This window comes from Carcharhinus amblyrhynchos, chromosome 2 (assembly GCF_965287045.1).
Source record: "Carcharhinus amblyrhynchos chromosome 2, sCarAmb.v2.hapA, whole genome shotgun sequence".
Classification (NCBI taxonomy): Eukaryota; Metazoa; Chordata; class Chondrichthyes; order Carcharhiniformes; family Carcharhinidae; genus Carcharhinus; species Carcharhinus amblyrhynchos.
Genome location: NC_137325.1, coordinates 102,317,417 through 102,340,683, shown reverse-complemented (window position 1 = coordinate 102,340,683; position 23,267 = coordinate 102,317,417). Strand labels below are relative to the sequence as shown.

The following is a 23,267-nucleotide window of genomic DNA, read 5'->3' as shown; positions in this document are numbered from 1 at the left end:
CTACACTCGCAACTTTTTTCCAGAAAGAACTGTCTTCTTCACGTATTAGTTCGTCATATTAAATCCCCCTCCTCCCCCTCTGTGTGAGAGTGAGCTCACTCCCTCATTGTGTGTGTCTGCTGATGTGTAAAGCTTTTCTTATTGAGAGCCTGCTTTAGAATCTGCAGATTCCTTCTGTTTAGTGTATAGCTGATCTTAACTAACTTTCAAAACTAAATTCTAACTTTCCATTCGTATTGGTTCGAAGAATTCGACACTTTATCCATGGGGTACTCTTTGGGGGGGGGGAGTGTAAATCATTAGGTCTGATGATTCACTTACCATTAACGTTGCCTGCATGAGGCCTGCTTTTCCAATCCATTGTATATTTTTGAAAGTTGACGAGTGAGATGAGCTTTTCATCCAATCCAACCAAAACACAGTTATAGCCCCCTGTGAATGTTGTCGTGTGCCCCCATTTGTAGTATGTTTGGCCTGGCCTGCAGAGAACTTAGAGTGTACAAAGAGTAATGAAATCCCTACAGTGCAGAAGGAGGCTATTCGGCCCATCGAGTTTGCACCGACGCTCTGAAAGAGCATTTTACCCAGGCCCCCACGCTGTCCACATAACCATACCCCATAGCATTTACCGTTACTAATTCACCTTCACAATCTTGGACACTAGGGGGCAACTTAGCATGTGCTTAGCCTACACATCTCCGAAGCACCTGGAGGAAACCCACACAGACATGGTGAGAACATTAAACTCCGCCCCAACAGTCACCCAAGACCAGAATTGAACCTTGGTCCCTGGTGTTGTGAGGCAGCATTGCTAACCGCACCTCATCTGCGCTAACTCAACAACTACCCTCTCAATTTTGATGCTGTTCTTCCATACCATTTCATATATTCCTCTTAAATCTAACCAGTTCATTATTAATGCAATAGTCTTTTAATAGACATTTGCTTTTTTTTTAAATAAAAATGCATGCTTCGATACTCTAGTATATGGGGGTGGAGAAGGAAACGTCCCCTTCATTCCATTCATATAAATTATGGTCCATGCTCCTTTACTGACCACTCAGCAACAATTATATGAAAAACTCACTAATTACCCTTTCAAACCTTTCATAATATTGTAAATCTACATTAGATTCATTCTTTATGTGTCTATTCCAGTGACAAAGCTATGTTTTTGAAGCCTCACCTTCTTATTCAGGTATATACTTTAATGAATCTTTATTGCACTACTATCCTTACAGTACGATGCTCAGAATTGTACATCATGCACCAACTGGGCGAATCAATGTCTACTACAATTTCAGCCTCACTTTTGATTTTTATATCCAGTTTGCCAAAATCACTTTCTTTAAAAAAGTCCTGCATCTCTATCTGTAAGGATTTGTACCCCCAGATCACTCGTTCGTTCATTTTGTCAGCACCCCTACCATTTAAAGTAGACTGATTTCATTATGCTTCACATTCATCTGATATCTATATGCCTGATCCACTAGTCAATGTCATCACGTGGTCCCTTGAAATTTTTGTCCTAGTTTCCTATGTCCACTAATTTGATATCAAGGCAAGTTTCAATGCCATCCTATTATCCTATTTTTCTGCTTGGAGGTAGGTCACCAGTGGAGAGCCCCAGGGATCTGTTCTACGACCCTTGCTGTTTGTCATTTTCATAAATGACCTGGATGAGGAAGGGGAGGGATGGGTTAGTAAGTTTGCCGACGACACAAAGGTTGGTGGTGCTGTGGATAGTCTGGAGGGATGTCAGAAGTTGCAGCGAGACATAGATACGATGCAAGGCTGGGCAGAGAAGTGGCAGATGGACTTCAACGCAGATAAATGTATAGTGGTCCATTTTGGCAGGTCCAATTGGATGAAGGAGTACAATATCAAGGGTAGGACTCTTAGCAGTGTAGAGGAACAGAAGGACCTTGGGGTCCGGGTCCATAGGACTCTTAAATCGGCCTCACAGGTGGAGGATGTGGTCAAGAAGGCATATGGTGTACTAGCCTTCACTAATTGAGGGATTGAGTTTAGGAGTTGGGAGGTAATGCTGCAACTTTATAAGACCCTTGTCAGACCCCACTTGGAGTACTGTGCGCAGTTCTGGTCACCTCACTACAAGAAGGATGTGGAAGCTATTGAGAGAATGCAGAGGAGATTTACAAGGATGTTGCCTGGATTGGGTGACATGCCTTATGAGGATAGGTTGAGGGAGCTAGGTCTTTTCTCTCTGGCGAGACGAAGGTTGAGAGGCGACCTGATAGAGGTTTATAAGATGTTGAGAGGTATAGATAGGGTGGATTCTCGGAGGCTATTTCCCAGGGCTGAAATGGTCGCTACGAGAGGACACAGGTTTAAGGTGCTGGGGAGTAGGTACGGAGAGGATGTTAGGGGTAAGTTTTTCACTCACGGTAGTGAGTGAGTGGAATCGGTTGCCGTTGGTGGTAGAGGCAAACTCGTTGGGGTCTTTTAAGAGACTTCTGGATGAGTACATGGGATTTAATGAGATTGAGAGTTATAAGAACATAAGAACATAAGAAATAGGAGCAGGAGTAGGCCATCTAGCCCTTCGAGCCTGCCCCGCCATTCAGTAAGATCATGGCTGATCTGTTGTGGCTCAGTTCCACTTTCCCGCCCTCTCCCCATAACCCTTAATCCCCTCTCTTATCAAGAACCCATCAACCCGCTTCTTAAAAATATTTAGCGAGGCAGCCTCCACCACTTCAACGGGCAGAGAATTCCAGAGATTCACCACCCTTTGAGTGAAGAAGTTCCTCCTCAACTCCGTTCTAAACCGCCTCCCCTTTATCTTGAGGCTGTGCCCCCTAGTCCTACTGTCTTTTTTGAGCGGGAAGAGTCTCTCCACCTCTATCCTATCCATCCCATTCATCATCTTATACGTCTCAATGAGATCTCCCCTCATTCTTCTAAACTCTAACGAGTACAAGCCTAGTTTATTCAGCCTCTCCTCATAGCTCAATCCCCTCAACTCCGGTATCAGCCTAGTAAACCTCCTCTGCACTCCCTCCAGGGCCAAAATATCCTTGCGCAGGTGCGGCGCCCAAAACTGCACACAGTACTCCAGCTGCGGCCTCACCAATGCCCTATACAGCTGCAGCAAGACCTCCCTACTTTTATATTCAATCCCCCTCGCTATGAAGGCCAGCATCCCATTCGCCTTCCTGACCACCTGCTGCACCTGCAAGCTGGGTTTTTGCGACTCATGCACAAGGACCCCGAGGTCCCTCTGCACCGTCGCCTGCTGCAGTTTTTCGCCACGTAAGTAATAGTCCTTCCTACCATTCTTCCTACCAAAGTGGACCACCTCACACTTGCCAACATTAAATTCCATTTGCCATTTCCTGGCCCATTCGCCCAGCCTATCTAGATCCTTCTGCAGACTCTCCACACCCTCCGCACAATTTGCCTTTCCCCCAATCTTGGTGTCATCAGCAAATTTCGACACCCTACACTCGGTTCCCTCCTCCAGATCATCTATATAAATGGTAAATAGCTGAGGCCCCAGCACCGACCCCTGGGGCACCCCACTAGTCACCAACCGCCAATCCGAATAGCACCCATTGACCCCCACTCTCTGCCTCCTATTTGACAACCAATCCTCTATCCACGCTAACACCCTACCCCCAACTCCATGTCCCCTGACCTTCTGCAATAACCTCTTGTGAGGTACCTTGTCAAACGCCTTCTGAAAATCCAGAAAGACCACATCCACCGGCTCTCCTCTATCCACTGCCCTAGACACATCCTCATAGAACTCCAGTAAATTTGTCAGACACGACTTCCCTTTAATGAAACCGTGTTGCGTCCGCCCTATCAAGCAATTCCCTTCAAGATGCCTCGCAATTTCCTCCTTAATGACGGATTCTAACATTTTACCTACCACAGACGTTAAACTAACCGGCCTATAATTCCCCGCCTTTTGCCTGGCACCCTTCTTAAACAACGGCGTAACATTAGCCGTTTTCCAATCTTCCGGCACTTCCCCGGAATCCAGCTTATAGATAGGCCTGCTAGGTATGGATATGATCGGAGCAACTTGTGGGATGAAGGGCCTGTTGGTGCTGTAGTGTTCTATGTTCTATTATGTATAAATTATCCATACAATTGTAAACTGATTTCAAAACATTTGTTATTGTTACATATATTAGTATACATTGAAAAATGTTGTTTCTTGCATGCTATACAGACAAAGCTTACTGTACATAGAGAGAGAAAGGAAAGAGTGCAGAATGTAATGTTACAGCCATAGCTACCATGTAGAGAAAGACCAACTTAATCTGATGTAGATCTATTCAAAAGTCTGATGACAGCTGGGAAGAAGCTGTTCTTGAGTGCTTTGCACTCTAGTGCTTTGTCTACCCAAAAAAATGTATGTGCCTCTACTCTTTACTTTCACTCCAAGACATTCCCCTCTACATGTGACTACATTCCTTTCAAGAACACATGTTTTAATTTTCATCAATGAGTCTTTTGTGCGGGACTTCCCAAATGATCCAGCAAACCAATTTATGCAGCATCCACTGCATTCAGTTTACCTATTCCTGTTGATTGCATGACTTGGGTATTTCAGCAGCATTTAAGTCAGATTGTACAAGTGCTGCAGAAACATGTTCCAAGTTACTTCACAGAACTGTGAAGGAAAATAGAATGGCAAGCCGCAACAAGGGAGTTGACCAAAAACATGGATAGAGGTAAATTTTAAGGTGGTCTTTGAAGGAATGATAGTTGTGGAGACAGGTTAGAAACTAGATAAGTGTTGGTCAGAATTGCAGGTGATGATAAATTAGATCTGTGGAATGAGATGAGGTCACTTTTTTGAGATTACAGAGTCAGGTTGGGAAGACATGATTTTAGGCAGAACAATATCTGATAAATTTTAATGTTAGCAAGTGTGAAGTACAGCACAGAATTATAGAATTGCTACAGTGCAGAAGGATGCCATTTGGCCCATTGTGACTGCACTTTTTCTTCAAGTGAGCATTCCTCTGCCTTTTCCCAGTACCCCTGCATATTGTTTCTAGCAAATAATTGTCTAATGCTCTCTTGAATACATCAATTGAACCTGCCTTAACCACCATTGGTCAGGCAGTGCATTTCAGACCTGAGCAACTTGTGTGAAAAAAGTTTTTCTCACATTGTATTTGCTTCTTGTTATTGATTTTTTTTATGAGCGAGAACAGTTTCCCCCTATCAACTCTGTCCAGCCCCCTCATGATTTTGAGCATCTCTATCAAATCTCCTCTTAGCTTTCACCTCTCTCATAGCTTCCTTTCCAATTTATCCTCATAAGTGAAGTTTCTCATTCCTGGAATAATTTCTGTAAACCTCTTCTGCACTCTCACCAATGCATTCACATCCTATACTGTGATTCCCAGAACTATACACAATATTTCAGCTGAGATCTAACTAGTGTCTTATATAAGTTCAGCATAACCTCCTTGCTCTTGTACATTATGCTCCTATTATTAAAGCCTAGAAAACTATGTACCCTCTCCACATATCCTGCTGCCTTCAATGATTATGCACATATACACTCTGCGCCCGCCTTTAGGATTTTACCCCTTATATAATCACTACATATTCTTTTTACCAAAATGTATCATCTCACACTTCTCTGCATTGTACCTGATCTACCACTTATCTGCCCATTCCGCAAACCTGCATATGTTCTTCTGACATTCTACACTGACCTCTTCTCTGTTGACAATAGTGCAAGTTTTGTGTCATCCTGAAACTTTGATATTATCTTTTGCACACCTAGATCATTAATATATATCAGGAAAAGCAGAAGTCCCAGTGCTAACCCCTGGGCAACACCACTAAAGGGCAATCCTGCAGCCTAAAAAATATCCATTAACTATTAGTGCTTTTATTCCATAAGCTTTTCCCATGAGTCTGTTCTGTGATACTAATGAATGCCTTCTGAAAGTCTATGTACACCTCATCAACAGAATTACTCGCTGAACCTTTCTACTACCTCCTCAAAAAAAACTCCCCCAAGTTAGATGAACAAAATTTTCCCCTTAGAAATTCATGCTGGCTCTTCCTAATCAACGCACTGACCTGTAATTGGTGGGGCTATCCTTATAAGCTTTTTTGAACAAGGGCATAACGTTTGCAATTCTGCATTCCTCTGGCACCACCCCTGAATCTTCAAGACTGGAAGATTATGACCAGCAACTCTGCAAATTCCCCATCCTTCAATTTCCTTGAATGCGTCTCAACCCATCCTGTACCTTGTCAAATTTCAGTACTGACAGGCTATCCAAAACTACCTCCTTATCAATTTTAAAGCCTTCTTAGGTTGAAGGAAAAGAAGAACCACAACAAATTGCATTTGTACAGTGCCTTTAAAGTATAAAATAAAGTCCTGGAGGAGTTCAGAGGTGAGGTCAGACAAAAAAAATGGATGCCAGCTGAAGGATATATTGGGGCAGGGGTGGTGGGGTGGGGGTGGGGGGTCATCAAATTTGTGGTCAGAGATGGCTATAAGAAAGCTAATCAAAGAGGTTTGTAATGTTGCAAAGAGTTGTTGTAAATCTGGGGATCAAAAGGGCTTTAAAAACCAGGAGAGGGCCACCAAAAGTAGATAAAAACAAAATAGAATGAGAGTAAACTAGCCAGGAATGTAAAAACAGATTTTAAGAGCTCTTCCAAGTATATATTAAAAAAAGGAATAGTAGGTGAAGTAAATATTGCTCCCTTAGAGACAGAAACTGGAGAAATTACCATGGAAAATGAAGAAATGGCAGAGACATTGAACAAATATTTTTTCTGTTTTTGCAGTTGAAGGCAAGTTATATAAGTAAGCCAATTAAGGTAATTAATGCCATCAGAGAAAAGATATTGGAGAAACTCAGTTGAAGGCACAAGTTATATCCTAGAAATTGAGGGTAACTTGGGGCTAAAATGTGAGGCAGTTAAAGTAATTAATGTCAACAAAGAAAAACTACTGGAGAAATTTAAGGGACTACAATGTGACAAATAGAGATGATGTGAATGCCAATGTCCAAGGGTTCGAAAAGAGATAATGAATGCACTGGCTATGATTTTGTACAATCCCGAAATTCTGGAACTATCCCATTAGATTGATGCATTTGAAAACTTCCAATGCTATTCAAGAAAGGGTGGAGAGAGAAAGCTGGGGATTGCCGCTGGAACTGTTAAGGTGGTCTTACTTAGAAAATCATAGTATGATCAGCCAAAGTCAACATCATTTTACCAAAGTGAAATAGTGTTTGACAATTTTGAGTTCTTTGAGGACGTAACTAATAAGAATAGTTAGAGGGGAGCCAGTAAGTGCAGTGCATTCAGATTTCAGAAAGGCATTTAATAAGTTGCCACACTAGAAAAGGGCTCCTGGTGTTGGAAGGAGTGTATTAACAGGACAAATGATTTTCCAGTGGACAGGAAGTAAAGGTAGTGATTAAATAGGGCATTTGAATTGGCAGGCTTTGGAGCACCAGAAGTATCAGTGCTGGGGCCTCAGCTATTTACAGTCTATTTTAATGACTTCGACAAAGAAACAGGGAATAATGTATCCAAGTTTGCTGACAATGCAAAGCTAGATGGAAATGCAATGTATAAAGAGTTTGCAGGGAGAGATAGATGTGTTAAATGAATGAGTAACCATTCACATTTGAGTATAATGTGGACATGTCTGAAATTATTCATTTTGGTTACGGGAATAGAAAAGCAGATTTTTTTTGAAAGGTGTGGAATTTGTAAATGGGATATTTACAAAGATTTGGCTGTAGTTGTACAATGAACACAAAGTTAGTTAGCAAGGACAGCAAGCAATTAGTAAGGTAAATGACACATTGACCTTTTAAGGTGATTGGAATACATGAATGCAGATGTCTTGCTACAGTTTTTTGATGAGACCAAACTTGGAGTGCTTTGTGCTGTTTTTGGTCTCCATATTTAAAGAAGGATATATTTGCATTGGAGGCACTATACCAAGGTTCACTTGTAATCTCAAAGAAAACAATTAACATTTAAACAAAACTTTGAACATCCAGTGATTAACTGAAAGAACCAAACAAGATTTTTAAAACAAGAAGAAACTTCATGTGAAAAGAAAACAAAACAAACATTACTAAGTGCACCATAGTTTGTCAAGACTCCAGTCCCCTTTTTGTTTCCCTTTATACATTACAAGATCTTGAGGGTTCATTCACTTCTGGGATCAAACCAAGTATACCACAGTTTTGTGGAATTCACTTTGATTCTCCTCAGTGTTCCAGCTATCTTCTGAGGTATAAGATTTCATGGCAATCTTTCCATTAGTTCTTGGTTAAGTAATGTTCCTTCAAAACCATACAACTCTGGACTTCTTAGCTCAAATTTGGGCCTCACAGCATTTATGCTTAGTGATTTTAAAATGGTTCCTGATGGCCTCTGAGCATGTTCCTTGTCCTGGTTTTGGAGAGATGTAGGCCATTTGTTCCTAGACTAACTGTCTTTCACTAAGAAGAAAGTTTTTTTCCTCTAGCTCCAAGTTAGGCAAATATTCCAGTCTCTTCCCCTCATAAACATTGTCTTCAAACTGAGCAAAAAGCTCCAACCTGCATTCTGTGTGGTGACCAATAAAGTTAGTATTTCCTCTGCTTAAGGGGCAGGCCTTGAGCTCTTTTACTCCCTTGACTCTGAGCTGCAAACTATAGAAAATCAAAGCTGTCACTGCCCTCGTGATGTTCCTGGATTTATAGGAAAGCCTGTAGAATCCTACAGTGCAGAAGGAGGCCATTTGGCCCATTGAGTCTACCCCAACAACAATCCCACCCAGGCTTTATCGTTGTAACCCCATGTGTTTACCCTGCTAATCCCCCTGACACTGAGGGACAATTTAGCATGGCCAATCAGCCTAACTTGCACATCTTTGGCGTGTGGGAGGTAACCAGAGCACCCGAAGGAAACCCATGCAGCCACATAGACAACATGCAAACTCCACACAGCCAGAATTGACCCCACAAAGGCTTCCCCTATTCCATTCTCTTTGACAATAGGAAATACCTTAGCTGTGTCTGCAAGTAGAAATGTTACTTGACTATCTCTGACCACAACAGCACTTTATCTCAGAAATAAAGAAATAGGTTGAAGGATAATTAGTTAGAATCTTGATATTGATACATATTTATGGGTTTCAGGCAACTTAAAAGTTTTTTGATTGTAGACATCACAACAACTATGATTGTCTTTAAATGTAAATATTACTCGCCTCACTTTCAGTAACATAATCTGAATTTTCCCTATGATCTCTATTAACTAACACCCAGCCTTTACAATCAGGTAGACTCCAGCACAGATGGCACAATCCCTTATTTACCTTAAATTTAAAAAATATGCTCCCAAACTATACACCTCTTCCTGATCAAAAGATATAGTCTCAAAAATTATGATAATATACACTTCACCATTGTAGCATATTAGATTGGTTCCTGGGATGAGAGGGTTATCATATGATAATGAGAAACTGCGTAAATTGCGCCTATATTCTCTGGAGTCTAGAAGAATGAAAAGTGATCTCACTGAAAGATTCAAGATTCTGAAGGGATTTAACAGGTTCAGACACAGAGGTTGTTTCTCCTGGTTTGGGAATCTAGAACACTGGGGCACAATTTCAGGATAAGGGGTCAGTCATTTAGGACTGAAATGAGGAAAACATTTTTCACTCAAAGGGTTGTGAATCTTTGGAATTTATCACTCCTGAGGGTTAGGGATGCTCCAGTGTTAAACATGTTTAAGGATGTGATAGATTTTTGGCCTTTCAGGGTGTAAGATGATGCAAGCTTCCACCTGCATTCAGGTGTGGTGAATCAGAATGGCTTTTGGCCTCGAGCTGCCATCTCTCTACCAGATCCTGAGTTTTCAGGGATGTCTTAGAATTCCTCAAAGCCCATTTCCATGGCAATGTGCATTACATGGCCCTTGTATCTGGGTAGAAATGCTGACTAGTTATTCTTGAGAACCCAACTAACTTTCATCTTGGAACTAAATGGGCAACTGTTCACAGCCTCTGGAACCAACCAGGGAGCAGGTTTTCTTAGACTTGGGATCATATAATGTGACAGGATTAATTAATGGACTCCCAAAGGTAGGAATAACATCAATTTGATTGAATTTTACATCCAGTTTGAAAGGAAGAAGGGTGGGTCCAAGACTGGTATTTTAAACATAAATAAAGACAAGTATGTGGGAATGAAGACTGAGCTAGCTGAAGTGAATTGGGATACAAAACTAGAGGATAGATCAATAGAGAAGCAGTAGCAGATTTTTAAGGTGATATTTCTCAGAATTTCTCTTTATAGTATAAATATACTTGTTCTAAGGAACTGACCTCTATCCATGGCTAACCAAAGAAGTTAAAGAAAGTATCACACCTTATGGAAAAATCATACAACTTGCAAAAGTAAGTGGTAGGTCAGGAGATTGCTCAGAATATAAAGAATGGCAGAGAATGACCGAAAGGTTAATCAGGAGGAAAAAAATTGAAAATGTGAGGGGGAGAAAAAGCTTGAAATGTAAAAACAGACGGTGAGAGTTTCTACAGGTATTTAAGAAGGATGAAAGTAAGTAAAGTGAATGTTGGTCTGACAGATTGACAATGGGCAGTTAATAGTAAATAATACGTAAGTGGCAGATGAAATGAACAGGTACTTTGCTTCTATCACTGTAGAAGGTACAAAAAACATTCAAGTGATAGCTATAAATTAGAAGGTTGAAGGGAGAGAGGAACTTGGTAAAATTGCAATCACCAGAGAAGGGGTACTGAGCAAACTGATGGAGCTACAAGCTGACAGGTTCCCAGGTTCTGATGACTTTCATCTTTGGGTCTTAAAAGAAATAGTAGAAGCATTGATGTTAATTTTCCATCGGGTTGCAAAGTAGTAAATGTGACCCTTTATTCAAGAAGGGAGGGAAGCAGAAAATAGGAACAGGAGTACGCTATTTGGGCCTTCAAGCCTGCTCCACCATTCATTATGATCATAGCTGATCATCCAACACAATACCCTGATCCTCTTCTCCCCCCACCCCCTATGTCCTTTGATCGCCTTCAACCTAAGAGCCGTATCTAACTCTTTGAAAACATAACAACGTTTTGGTCTTGACTGCTTTCTGCGGTAGCAAATTCCTCAGGCTTGCCACACTCTGGGTGAAGAAATTTCACCTCATCTCAGTCCTAAAAGGTTTACCCTGTATCCGTAACTATAACCCCTGGTTCTGGATACCATCAGGAATATCTTTCCTGCATCTACCCTGTCTAGTCCTCTTAGAACTTTATAGGTTTCTCTGAGATTCCCCCCTCAAATGGGAACTTTAGGCCGGTTAGCTTGGTATCTGTCGTGGGGAAGATGCTAAAATCAATCATTAATCATTAGCTGTGCAGTCAGAAAAACTCAAGGTAATAAAAAAGAGTTAGCATGGTTTTGTACAAGACAAATCATATTTAATCAATTTATTGAAGTTCTTTGCAGTACTGTTCACTGTGGGTAGAGGGGAGCCTGTAGGTGTACTGTGGCAATAGCCGAGTGGTATTATTGCTAGAATATTAATCCAGAAACTCAGATAATGTTCTGGGGACCCGGGTTCGAATCCTGCTATGGCAGATGGTGGAATCTGAATTTAGTAAAAAAAAATTGGAACTAAGAATCTACTGATGATCTTGAAACCATTATCATTTGTCGGAAAAACACATCTGTTCACTAATGTCCTTTAGGGAAGGAAATCTGCTGTCCTACCCTGGAGTGACCTACAGCAATGTGGTTGATTCTTAACTGCCCTCCAATCACTAGAGAAGGGGTACTGAGCAAACTGATGGAGCTACAAGCTGACAGGTCCCCAGGTTCTGATGACTTTCATCTTTGGGTCTTAAAAGAAATAATAGAAGCATTGATGTTAATTTTCCATCAGGTTGCAAAGTAGTAAATGTGACCCTTTATTCAAGAAGGGAGGGAAGCAGACAGTAATGCTGACCAGTCAATGACACCCATGTCCCATGAATGAAAAAAAACTGAACTTGGAATTCTAGAAGGCATTTGATAAGCTGCCAGGTTAAAAGGTTAATGTGAAAGATAAAAACTCACCTGGAAAATAATGGTTCGATCAAGCAGACACAGCTTGGAGTCATGAAGGGAAAGTCGTGTTTGATGAATTTACTGGATTTTTATGAAGATGTAATGAGTGCGGTTGACAGAGGGGAACCTGTGGATGTGGTGTTTTTAGATTTTCAGAAGGCGTTTGATAAGTTGTCTCACAAAAGGTTGCTGCAAAAGATTAAGGTACACGGAGTTGGGGATAAAGTGTTAGCGTGGATTGAGGATTGGCTATCCAACAGGAAGCAGAGAGTTGGAATAAATGGGTGCTTTTCCGGTTGGCAGTTGGTGACTAGTGGCGTGCCATAGGGATTGGTGCTAGGGCCGCAACTGTTTACCATATACATAGACAATCTGGAGGAGGGGACCGAGTGTAGGGTAACAAAGTTTGCGGATGACACAAAGATGAGTGGGAAGGCGAATTGCATGGAAGATGCGAAATGTCTGCAGAGAGATTTGGATAGGCTAAGTGAATGGGCGAGGATCTGACAGATGGGGTATAATATTGGCAAGTGTGACGTTATCCACTTTGGAAGGAATAATAGTAAAATGGACTATTATTTAAATGGTGAAAAATTACAACATGCTACTGTGCAGATGAACCTGGGGGTCCTTGTGCATGAATCAGCAAAAACTCAGCCTGCTGGCGCAGCAGGTGATCAAGAAGGCAAATGGAATGTTGGCCTTTATCATGAGGGGGATGGAGTACAGAAGCTGGGAGGTCTGGCTGCAATTGTACACGGTACTGGTGAGGCTGCAACTAGAGTACTGTGTGCAATTTTGGTCCCCTTATTTGCGAAAGGATATATTGGCCTTGGAGGGAGTACAGAGAAAGTTCACCCGGTTGACTCCGGAGATGAGGGGATTAGTTTATGAGGGGAGATTGAGTAGATTGGACCTGTACTCATTGGAGTTTAAAAGGCTGAGGGGAGATCTTAGAGAGACATATAATGAAGGGCTAGACAGGGTAGAAGCTGAGAGATTACTTCCACTTAAAAAGGAAACAAGGACTAGAGGGCACAGCCTCAAAATAAAGGGGAGTCAATTTAGAACAGAGTTGAGGAGGAACTTCTTCTCCCAGAGGGTAGTGAATCTTTGGAATTCTCTGCCCATTGAAGCAGTAGAGGCTACCTTGTTAAACGTGTTTAAGTCAGAGGTAGGTAGATTTCTGACCAATAAGGGAATTAAAGGTTATGGGGAGTAGGCAGGTAAGTGGAACTGAACCATTATTAGATCAGCCATGATCATATTGAATGGCGGGCAGGCCCGAGGGGCTAGATGCCTACTCCTGCTCCTATTTTTTATGTTCTTATATTCTCATGTTCATGGTGTAGGGGTAACGTATTAGCATGGATAGAAGATCAGCTGAAAACAGAGTATGCAAAAATGACTCTTTTTCTGAGTGGCAGGATGTGATGTATTGAATCCCCTGGGGCCTCAATACTTACAATTTGTATTATTACTTAGATGTTCTGTTCCTGTTCTGTTCCATCAGAGATCTAAATATTCAAGACCTTTGCTACACAAATATCAAACATGCCTACAGCTCTATTACCCACCCCAGACTTTGGCAAATCAGACCACAGGCTGTGCTCCTGCTCCTGGCTTACAAGCAAAAAATGAAATGGGGGAATCCAATTAATAAAGTTGTGCAATGTTGGTCTGAGGAATGAGAATGAGATGATCTCCTATGGGACTGCTTAGAGTTATAGGACTGGTCAATATTTAAAAACTCAGCAATCAACCTGAACGAGTACACCACTACAGTAACTGACCTCATTAGTGTGTGGAAGACTGTCTGCCAAAGCAGCAAATCAACGTGTTTCCCAACCGGAAACCATGAATGAACAGGGATATCCACTGCTTGCTGAATCCAGATCTGAGGCGTTCAAGTTAGGCGACCCTGACCCATACAAGAAAGCCAGATATGACCTAGGAGATCCATCAACGATACCAAAAGACAGTACCAAACCAAGCTAGAGTCCCAGGCTAGCCACACGGACACCCACCAACTGTGGCAAGATCTGAGAGACAGAACAGGCTACAAGATGAAGGCATGTAGAATCGCCGGCACCAGTGCACCTCTGTCCAATGAGCTCAATGCACTCTACATCCATTTTGAATAAGAGGTCAGCGAGAGCATGCCTTCTGCCCCAAAAAACTCAGCCAAACTGGTATTTGAGGTCACCATCGCAGATGTCAGATCAGCCTTCTCAAAATTCAACTCACAGAAAGTGACTGCCCTGGATGAGCATTTAGATACTGTGTTGATCAGCTGGCAGGGGTACTTGCAGACATCTTCAACCTCTGTTTACAAGGATCTGAGGTCCCCATCTCCTTCTATAAGCTGACCATCAACCTGGTACCAAAGAGAAGCCAGGCAGCGTGCCTTAATGACTACTGACCTGTGGCTCTGACATCCATCATTATGAAGTGCTTTGAAAGGTTAGTCATGGCACGAATCAGTTCCAGCCTCCCAGATTGCCTCGATGCACTATAATTTGCCTATTTCTGCAACAGGTCCACACAGATGTCATGCACTTATGTCAGACTCCTATTTATTGATTGCGGCTCAGCCTTCAACACCATCATTCCTATAAAACACATCTTCGAATTCTGTGGCCTAGGGCTCGGCTCCCATGCTCCACCAGGCTGTGTCCTCAGCCCCTTACTATACTCCTTATACACTTATGCCTGTGTGACCAAATTCCCTTCCAGTTTTCAAGTTTGCTGATGATACTGCCATAGTAGGTCAGATCGCAAACAATGAGATGCAGTAGATTGCAATTTCCTTCGGGCTGTGGTTGGTACAGCACTTTTCTTTAGGCTGAGTTCAAAGTTTAAAATTTATTTAGAGTTTATTTATTAGTGTCACAAATAAGCTTACACTGCAATGAAGTTTCTGTGAAAATCCCCTGGTTGCCACACTCAGGCACTTGTTTGGGTACACAGAGAATTTTGTATGGCTAATGCACCTAACCAGCTGTGGGAGGAAACCAGAACACTGAAGGAAACCCATGCAGATGTACACAATCATCCAAGCCGGGAATTGAACCCGGGTCCCTGGTTCTGTAAGGCAATAGTGCTAACCAATGTGTCATGCAATGCCCAAGAGAAACAGTTTACAAAACAGCTGCACTGCTTCCACCATGTGTGCCAAAAGGGCCCAATCATCAAGAAGCAGAAGCTCCACAATAAACTCTCCTGTAGTTTTGATATGTGCAAGTAGTCACCACAGGTTGGCGAGACTGCTGTCCGTTTGGCAGTGGATATCAGTGCTCCTTGTCATGCCAGGCATTCCTCTTGAAGCATCATATTGAAGAAAATAGAGAAAATGACTGGTGCCAGACAGACTCTTGCTTAACCCCTTTGGGGATAGGGACAGTGTCTGAGGTGGTTTCATTCTGCTTGACGTGAGATTTCTGGCCATCGTGCAGTTGATGGATGGAGAATAATGAGGAACTTTGGATAACATCCAATCTAGATAACATACTCTGAACCAGCTGCTTATAATCTCACCAAGACATTTAACACAAGGTATTATACAGGTCAATGTTTTGTTTGCTACACTTCTCCTAAATCTGCTCAGTACAAAAGATCATGTCTAATTCTACTGGGTCATTGACTGAGTATCAATGCGGCTTTCTGCTGCTACTGTTGGAACAAATCTATTGAAAAGAACTCTGGCCAAGATTCTGTCTGCAATGGAGAGTAAGGTGATCTCTCTGTAGTTTGAACAGTCAGGCTTATCTCCCTTGTTTTTGTAGATGAAGATAATCACAGCATTGCAAAGGCGCTGAGGCACTTTTGCTTCTTCCCAGCATATTGCAAACAGACCTCAAAGTCTATCAGGGATTACGGGAGCGATTCTCCGATTTCACTGTGCCACTAGCCTGAAAACTGCATGGATAAAAATCCAGTTTGCACCCAGCATCAGTTTGCGAGCCTCCCAGCTCCTTCCCATTGATATGAACTCCACAAGCTCACAACCCGTTGAGAGAAGTAATTTCTCCTCCTCTGTTTTAAATCTGCCGCCCCTTATCCTAAAGCTATGAGTTTTTGTTCTAGATTGCCCTACAAGAAGAAATGTCCTCTATGTCGACTTTGTCAATCTCCATCTTCTTCTTATACACCACAGTTGAATCTCCTCACATTCCACCTAACTCCTGGGCACATAGGCTTAAATTACCCAATCTCTCTTATCTCTGGCATCAATCATGTGAACCTTCTCTGAATCACCTGTAACGCATACTAGTTTTCTGCAGTCCAGCACAAAAACACCCAGAATCTTCTCACTGAAGTGCTACGTATCCTTAACCTATCCATATATATTTATGGTGTGGCATGGTAGCACAGTGGTTGGCACTGCTGCTTCATGGCTCTAGGGTCCTGGCTTCAATTCCCGGCTCGGGTCACTGTCTGTGTGGAGTTTGCACATTCTGCTCGTGTCTGCGTGGGTTTCCTCCAGGTACTCCGGTTTCCTCCCACAATCCAAAGACATGCAGGTTAGGTTGATTAGCCATGCTAAGAGATTGCCCCTTAGTGTTCAGGGATGCATAGGTTAGAGGGATTAGTGGGTATAATATGTAGGGATATGGGGGTAGGGCCTGGGCGGGATTGTGTTTGGTGCTGACTCGATGGGCCGAAGGGCCTCTTTCTGCACTATAGGGTTCTATGATCTATTTGTACATTTCTTATTTGCTACCCATCTATTTTAGTGTCATTAATATAGGTTGTAAATAGTTGGTGCCCGAGGATCAAACCCTGTGACTCCAGCTTCTCACCCCCAAACCGAGTTTAAAACTCTGACATGCTATGATCACTCTTCCCTAGAGATCCTTAACTACGGCATTATTTATTTGCCCAACCTTGTTACATAATACCAAATTTAGAATAGCATGCTCCTTGGTTGGCTCTACAACATATTGCTCCAAAAAAAAATATCAAATCATTCAAGGAACTCTCCTTCAAGGTAACCCTTACCATTTGATTATTCAAGTCAATATGCTACATCTTGCCAACTCGAGAAAGACACAGTTTTCCCAAATCTGCTTTCTGTTAGTTAATCAACCCTCTATCCAAGCTACTAAATCACCCTTAATCCCATGTGAACTAACCTTGTGTATTAACTGCTCGTGTGGCATCTTATCAAATGCCTTCTTGAAGTCCAAACATACTACATGGTCACCATTATCCACCATGCTTGGTACATCTTTGAAGAACACAAACAAATTAGTTAAACATGATTTACCTGTCCTAAAACCATGCTGACTCTGATGGATTGTGTTTTGACTTTCTGAATGTCATGTTATTACTTCATTTATAATGGTTCCTAACATTTTCCCAATGCCAGATGTTAAACTAATTAACCTATAATTTCCTAAATTTTGCCCACCCCTCCCTTTTTGAATAAGGGTGTTATACAGCATTTTGCTATACTACCAGAACCATTCTCGCATGCAGGGAATTTTGAAATATTGTAACCAATGGATGCACTATCTCCTACACCATTTCCTTTAAGACTCTAGGATGTAGGCCATTAGGCCCTGGGGACTTGCTTGCCTTCCATAGAACACTACAGCACAAACAGGCCCTTCAGCCCACAAGTTGCGCCATCATATCCATACCTACCAGGCTTATCTATAACCCTCAATCCCATTAAATCCCATGTACTCATCCAGAAGTCTCTTAAAAGACCCCAGCGAGTTTGCCTCTACCACCACCGGCAGCCGATTCCACTCACTCACTACCCTCTGAGTGAAAAACTTACCCCTAACATCTCTTCTGTACCTGCTTCCCAGTACCTTAAACCTGTGTCCTCTCGTAACGATCATTTCAGCCCTGGGAAATAGCCTCCGAGAATCCACCCTATCTATACCTCTCAACATCTTATAAACCTCTATCAGGTCGCCTCTCAACCTTCGTCTCGCCAGGGAAAAAAGACCTAGCTCCTTCAACCTATCCTCACAAGGCATGCCATCCAATCCAGGCAACATCCTTGTAAATCTCCTCTGCACCCTCTCAATAGCTTCCATATCCTTCTTGTAGTGAGGCGACCTGAACTGCACACAGTACTCCAAGTGGGGTCTGACAAGGGTCTTATAAAGTTGCAGCATTATCTCCCGACTCCTAAACTCAAGCCCTCAGTTAATGAAGGCTAGTACACCATACGCCTTCTTGACCACATCCTCCACCTGTGAGGCCAATTTAAGAGTCCTATGGACCCGGACCCCAAGATCCTTCTGCTCCTCTACACTACTAAGAGTCCTACCCTTGATATTGTACTCCTTCAATCCCAATAGTTTGCTCAGTATCTTTTTCCAAGTAATAGTTCCAAGTTCAACCCTTTCTAAAATCTCTGGATTTTCTCTTACTGTTGGGATAATACTCATGTCCTCTGCCATAAAAACTGAGGCAAAGATTTAGTGTCTCAACCATTTCTGTATTCCCCCCTTTTAACTCCCCAGCCTAGACTTCCAAGGGACCAACACTCACTTTAGCTACTCTCTCCCTATTTATATGCTAATAGAAGCTTTTGCTGTGCATTTTTATATTTTGCGCTTGTTGTCTTTCATAATTTATCTTAGCTCTTATTGATCTTTAAAAGCTTCCGAATATTCCAGTGTGCCACCGATCTTTGCAATGTATGTGTTAGTTTATGTCTTTAGGTTATCCTTAACCACCTTGCTTAGCCATGGAAGTCTTTCCCTCACTCTATTTTAGTTGCAAGGAATTGACTATCTCCATAAGCATCTGCCACTAATCATCAATTGTCTTACCTTTCTAGCCAATCCACTAGGGCCAAATCTGTCCTCATGCCTTTGTAATTTCCTCTGTTTAAATCCAGAATACTAATGCGGGACTCCAGTTTCTCACCCTGAAACTGAGTTTGGAATTCTGACATGCTATGATCACTCTTCCCTAGAGATTCTTAACTATGGGATCATTTATTTGCCCAACCTTGTTACATAATACCAAATTTAGAATAGCATGCTCCCTGGTTGGCTCTACAACATATTGCTCCAAAAAAAAATCAAATCATTCAAGGAACTCTCCCTCAAGGCAACCCTTGCCATTTGATTATTCCAGTCAATATGCAAGTTAAAATCATCCATAATTACTGCCCTACCTTTCCTACAAGCCCTCAGTATTTCTTGGTTTATACTACATGCCATTGTATAACTACTGCTTGGAGACTGATAGATTACTCCCACCAGGGACTTCTTTCCTTTGCGATTTCTTATTTCTATCCAGACTGATTCTGTGTCTTGGACTCCAGTGTCTATACCATTTCTCACTACAGCACTGATCTCTTCCTTAACTAATAAAGCAACACCACCTCCTTTTCCTTCCTACCTATCCTTCTGAAATACTGAGTACCATTGAACATTCAATTCTCAAACCTTGTTTCCCTGCAACCATTTTTTTAGTAATCACCACTATATCAGTCCCATTTGTCTCAATTTGTGCTGTTAACTCATTAATTTTATTCTGAATGTTTTGTACATTCAGATACAAAGCCTTTAAGTTTGTTTTATTATCCAGTTTCCCTCCTTGTGCGAGTCCTTAGTGCAATCTGACTTTCATATGATCTGTTACTATATTTTTCTTTCTGTTCACACTCAGACTCATCATTAACCCGTGCTCCCAACTTCTTTAACTTTGACTTCCTAATCTTCCATGCAATTGAACTCTTTCCCCATTATTTAATTTAAACCCCTCTCTTTTTCCCTAATTATTACAATCCGCAAGAACATGGGTCCCAGCATGGGTCAGATGTAGGCCGTTCCAATGGTACAACCCCCACTTTCTCCAGTATTGATGCCAGTGCCAATGAACTAAAACCCACTTCTCCCACGTCAGTCTTTGAGCCACATATTCAGCTCTCTCTAACTTTATGTGCCCTTTGCCAAATCGCACATGGCTGTTATAATCCAGCGATTATAACCTCAAAACGCTTACACAGAAGCTTCATCTTCGTTCTGCTGATGTCATTGGTTCTTACATGGACCATGACTGCAGGTTTCTATCCAGCCCAGCATTGATGTCCCAAACCCTAGCACCAGGTAGGCAACAAGCCTTCAAGACTCTCGATCCTGGCTACAGAGAATGGTGTGTATTCCCCTGACTATACTATCCTCAAATACGACTGCATTTGTCTTTTTTCTTGCTGCCGCCATCACCAGCACCACTACCTGAATGGCTCTCTGAACATCAGTGCCATGGTCAGCTTGCTTATCCTCCCGACAGTCTCCACTTTCATCTACACAGGGAGCAAGAATCTCAAACCTGTTGGACAAGGACAGAAACTGAGGCTTCTGCCATGCTATCTCTTGAATCCCTCCACTTGCCTCACTTGCAATACACCTTCCTGTTCCTGACCACTGACAGAATTTAAAGCAGTTAATCCAAGGGGTCTGACTACCTCTTGAAACACAACATCCAGGTAACTCTTCCCCTTCCCTGATGTGTTGCAATTTCTGAAGCTCAGATTCCAGCTCACTAACCACTGAACTGAAGTTCCTCGTGCAACCAGCATTTGCTGCAGAAGTCACTATGAACCACAATGGAGTCCATCTGCTCCCACATGTTGCAGCTACAACGTATCACCTGGTCCTGCAACCCTATTTTAGTTAATTATAATTTATTTAGTTTAGAATTTAAATTTGTTTTTACTTATGCCACTAATCTTTACATTCTGCAGTTTCTGTTTCCCTACCCAACCTTCACTCCCAAAGTCATATCCTTTCAAAGGATTTGTCCTCCTCATTGCATTGGTGACATTATACCAGAGATAGTTGAATGGATCAACATCAAGCATTAATGTTAATAAGGACATAGATAATTGACTGTCCAAGGCTAATGTTTCCTTCAGCTGCCTTTCATAGCACATCTGGTGAAACTATTCGTGATGCATCTCCACTAAAACTCAAGCATATAGAGCTGTCATTGTCACTATCCTCTTATGGGTCAGAATTATTGGTTCTGTACAAAAAACAAATGTGATTGTTAGTGTGCTCCCATCAGCATTGCCTATGGCAGGACAATATACCATAGACAATGAAGTCCTCAACAGAGCAAATCTGCCCAGATTTTGTTTGCATATTCTTACAAAACCAATTGCGCTACGTAGGACATATATCATGCAGGGAGGATTGCAGAATGCTAAGAACAGTGCTTTATGGTGAATTATGTTCTGGTAAGCGAGACTGAGGTTCACTTCACAAATGCTTCAAAGACCAGCTGAAAGGGCAACACTGTCTGGCTGACACTGATCAAAAGATGTGAGAAACAGAAACAGCTGGCACACAACAAGGAGGAACTGAGTTTGAAAGTTCAAAAATAGATAAACCTGAGGCTGCGGAAGAAAGATGCAAGCAATGGATGGAGTCTATACCATGGTCCCGCCAAACCTGGAGTTCTTGTGTCCTGGAAGCCTGCAAATCAAGAATTGTCCTCTTCAGTCCCAATGATTATGATAACTACCACAGAAATAAGACTTTCCATGATCTTTGCCTGTGAAAAATCTGCCATTATTTTAAAGCAAAATTAGCTTTTCTTTGTGTAAACAAGTTTTGTTCTTCTACAGTTTACAACTGAATCTGTAGAAAAATAGTTTTGTAGGGTTACTTTAGTGCCATTGTTGAAGTGCTTAAGAATTTATTTGACATTTGTAAGAGTATTTACTCCCTTCAGTTGTGGGCAATACTTGGCCGCACAATTTGCACCGTTTTCTGAGCCGTGCTTATTGGCACAACATGGCAATCATTCATCTTGCACCCAATTCAAAAAGACTAATGGAAAATGTTATTTACTGGCTCCCAAATTTGGTCTTTAGACATAATTAGATTTGGCTGCATTCATTGTGATGATGATAATTCTAATCAGGAGTCACTATTTAAGAGTAAAAGTGAAGTGATTTAAAAAGAAACAATGAAACTTACCATCTACAAGCAGTGAAATGTTATCCTGAATAGGAGCACAAATTACTGAGGCCACTTTTGCTGATGTTAAAAGCCAGGATTGCTAACAATCACAAGTTGCTTTTAATAAGTCAGTGAGCTTCTGGCTCATCGTTATGTATATTTCCATCTCCGTAAAATCGCTTGACTCCACTCCCGCATCAGCTCATCTACTGCTGAAAACCTCATTCATGCTTGTGTTACATCTAACTTGATGATTTCAATGCATTCCTGGTGGAACTCCCACATCTACCCTCCATAATTCTGAGTTCATCCAAAACATTGCTAACCGTATTCAAACTCGCGTCGTCCTGTCCACCCATCAAAGTTCAACACTGGCTGCTGGTCAAACAGCTCCTCAAATTTAAAATTCTTGTCCTTGTTTTCAAATCTCTCATTGACCTTGCTCCTCCCTATTTCTGTGATTTCTTCCAGCCCTACATCTCTGCAAGATATGTGTGCTACTCTGATTCTGGCCTCGTGATCTTGCAGCATTTTAATTGCTCCATCATTGTTAGCTGTGTCATTAGTTGCCAGGACCCAAAAAAGCCCTGGAATTCTTTTCTAAACCTCTCTCTCCTCCTTTTGAGGACAGGGCTTTAAACCTATTTCTTTGATCAAACTTTTAGTCATCTGCTGTGATACCTTCTTAATGTGGGTCTGGGTCACATTTTTGCTTTCTAAAGCTCCAGTGAAACACCTTTTGGGTGATTTACTATATTAAGATACTGTATAAATATTATCTAATGGTGGCTCTGCTTTCCGTTCCGGTGTATACTGTTAGGCGAAACAGGCTAGATTGGCTGGTTTCCTTCCTGTAGGACAGTATTAGATTGTTACAACAATTTAGCTGCTTTTATGCTCATTGTTTTAAATATTGACTCATGAATTGCATTATTTATTCAATTCAATTTCATAGTTCATAATGGTATATAACTTGGTCTGTTTGTTCCGTGCCATACTCACTATACTTGTGTGCATGTTAGAGCAATAAATAATTCCAGTGTCTACAACTGAAATGAGCATAAATTACTTAATGACCATCACCACTACCATCTGCAGCAAGGGAATTTCGATTAACTTGCATTCGTCAGCTATTATTCAGTTCTTAATAATTTTGGCAAAAATCAAATCTAATTTAGTAAATGTTGAGGGGGAAATGGGAGAAAATGTTAAATCATAGCCAAGTTGC

At 41.7% G+C, this 23,267-nt stretch overlaps 1 protein-coding gene across 1 annotated transcript in view; it reads left to right on the top strand.

Annotated features, from left to right (window-relative positions):
* The window catches only part of cmtm7 (CKLF-like MARVEL transmembrane domain containing 7), a 34,013-nt gene that overhangs the window by 633 nt on the left and 10,113 nt on the right, over nucleotides 1–23,267 (top strand). The window lies entirely within an intron of this gene.